A 3,579-nucleotide genomic window follows, 5' to 3' on the forward strand; every position below is an offset into this window, starting at 1 on the left:
GACGTTTTGCATTTACACAAGTGTTGTACTTGAGGACCGGAAACGAACGACAGTACATCAACTTTGAACAAACGGAGCTGACTAGACTAAATATCCTGATAAAATTTATTAATTTATTCATAATCTAATAAGCTCTTTAAGGACCGGATACTAACGACATTTTCAATTATAACGGAAAAAAACTATCCAGGATAAGAACGACAATATAGTATCTCAAATTGCAACGTCGTCACTATAACATTAGGCTTATTACAATAGTATATTTTCATAAAATAATTCAAACCGGATAATGACGAATTTTGCATTTACTCAAGTGTTGTACTTGAGGACCGGAAACGAACGACAGTACATCAACTTTGAACAAACAGCTGACTGACTAATATCCTGATAAAATTTATTATTTATTCATAATCTAATAAGCCTTTAAGGACCGGATACTAACGACATTTTCAATTATGACAGAAAAAAACTGATCCAGGATAAGAACGACAATATAGTATCTCAAATTGCAACGTCGTCACTATAACATTAGGCTTATTACAATAGTATATTGTCATATAATAATTCTAACCGGATAATGACGACATTTTGCATTTACTCAAGTGTTGTACTTGAGGACCGGAAACGAACGACAGTACATCAACTTTGAACAAACGGAGCTGACGTGGACTAAATCTACTGATAAATTTATTATTTATTATAATCTAATAAGCCTTTAATGACCGGATACTAACGACATTTTCAATTATGACGGAAAAAAACTGATCCAGGATAAGAACGACAATATAGTATCTCAAATTGCAACGTCGTAACTATAACATTAGGCTTATTACAATAGTATATTTTCAAAAATAATTCAAACCGGATAATGACGACATTTTGCATTTACTCAAGTGTTGTACTTGAGGACCGGAAACGAACGACAGTACATCAACTTTGAACAAACGGAGCTGACGTGGACTAAATCTACTGATAAAATTTATTAATTTATTATAATCTAATAATCCTTTAAGGACCGGATACTAACGACATTTTCAATTATGACAGAAAAAAACTGATCCAGGATAAGAACGACAATATAGTATCTCAAATTGGCACGTCGTAACTATAACATTAGGCTTTTACAATAGTATATTGTCATAAAATAATTCAAACCGGATAATGACGACATTTTGCATTTACTCAAGTGTTGTACTTGAGGACCGGAAACGAACGACAGTACATCAACTTTGAACAAACGGAGCTGACGTAGACTAATATCCTGATAAATTTATTAATTTATTCATAATCTAATAAGCTCTTTAAGGACCGGATACTAACGACATTTTCAATTATAACGGAAAAAAAATATCCAGGATAAAACGACAATTTAGTATCTCAAATTGAACGTCGTAACTATAACATTAGGCTTTTACAATACATATTTTCGAAAAATAATTCAAACCGGATAATGACGTTTTGCATTTACACAAGTGTTGTACTTGAGGACCGGAAACGAACGACAGTACATCAACTTTGAACAAACGGAGCTGACTAGACTAAATATCCTGATAAAATTTATTAATTTATTCATAATCTAATAAGCTCTTTAAGGACCGGATACTAACGACATTTTCAATTATAACGGAAAAAAACTATCCAGGATAAGAACGACAATATAGTATCTCAAATTGCAACGTCGTAACTAAACATTAGGCTTATTACAATAGTATATTGTCATAAATAATTCTAACCGGATAATGACGATTTTGCATTTACACAAGTGTTGTACTTGAGGACCGGAAACGAACGACAGTACATCAACTTTGAACAAACGGAGCTGACTAGACTAAATATCCTGATAAATTTATTAATTTATTCATAATCTAATAAGCTCTTTAAGGACCGGATACTAACGACATTTTCAATTATAACGGAAAAAAAATATCCAGGATAAGAACGACAATTTAGTATCTCAAATTGCAACGTCGTAACTATAACATTAGCGTTTTACAATACAATATTTCGAAAATAATTCAACCGGATAATGACGTTTTGCATTTACACAAGTGTTGTACTTGAGGACCGGAAACGAACGACAGTACATCAACTTTGAACAAACGGAGCTGACTAGACTAAATATCCTGATAAAATTTATTAATTTATTCATAATCTAATAAGCTCTTTAAGGACCGGATACTAACGACATTTTCAATTATAACGGAAAAAAACTATCCAGGATAAGAACGACAATATAGTATCTCAAATTGCACGTCGTAACTATAACATTAGGCTTATTACAATAGTATATTGTCATAAATAATTCTAACCGGATAATGACGATTTTGCATTTACACAAGTGTTGTACTTGAGGACCGGAAACGAACGACAGTACATCAACTTTGAACAAACGGAGCTGACTAGACTAAATATCCTGATAAAATTTATTAATTTATTCATAATCTAATAAGCTCTTTAAGGACCGGATACTAACGACATTTTCAATTATACAGAAAAAAACTATCCAGGATAAGAACGACAATATAGTATCTCAAATTGCAACGTCGTCACTATAACATTAGGCTTATTACAATAGTATATTGTCATAAATAATTCTAACCGGATAATGACGTTTTGCATTTACCAAGTGTTGTACTTGAGGACCGGAAACGAACGACAGTACATCAACTTTGAACAAACGGAGCTGACGTGACTAAATATCTGATAAAATTTATTATTTATTCATAATCTAATAACCTTTAAGGACCGGATACTAACGACATTTTCAATTATGACGGAAAAAAACTGATCCAGGATAAGAAGACAATATAGTATCTCAAATTGCACGTCGTAACTAAACATTAGGCTTATTACAATAGTATATTGTCATAAATAATTCTAACCGGATAATGACGAATTTTGCATTTACTCAAGTGTTGTACTTAGGACCGGAAACGAACGTCAGTACATCAACTTTCAACAAACGGAGCTGACGTGACTAAATATCTGATAAAATTTATTATTTATTATAATCTAATAATCTTTAAGGACCGGATACTAACGACATTTTCAATTATGACAGAAAAAAACTGATCCAGGATAAGAACGACAATTTAGTATCTCAAATTGAACGTCGTAACTATAACATTAGGCTTTACAATACTATATTTCTAAAATAATTCAACCGGATATGACGACTTTTGCATTTACACAAGTGTTGTACTTGAGGACCGGAAACGAACGACAGTACATCAACTTTGAACAAACGGAGCTGACTAGACTAAATATCCTGATAAAATTTATTAATTTATTCATAATCTAATAAGCTCTTTAAGGACCGGATACTAACGACATTTTCAATTATGACAGAAAAAAACTGATCCAGGATAAGAACGACAATATAGTATCTCAAATTGCAACGTCGTCACTATAACATTAGGCTTATTACAATAGTATATTTTCGAAAAATAATTCAAACCAGATAATGACGACATTTTTCATTTATTCAAGTGTTGTACTTGAGGACCGGAAACGAACGACAGTACATCAACTTTGAACAAACGGAGCTGACTAGACTAAATCTACTGATAAAATTTATTA

This window comes from Nasonia vitripennis (genome assembly GCF_009193385.2).
Source record: "Nasonia vitripennis strain AsymCx chromosome 3 unlocalized genomic scaffold, Nvit_psr_1.1 chr3_random0005, whole genome shotgun sequence".
Lineage (NCBI taxonomy): Eukaryota > Metazoa > Arthropoda > Insecta > Hymenoptera > Pteromalidae > Nasonia > Nasonia vitripennis.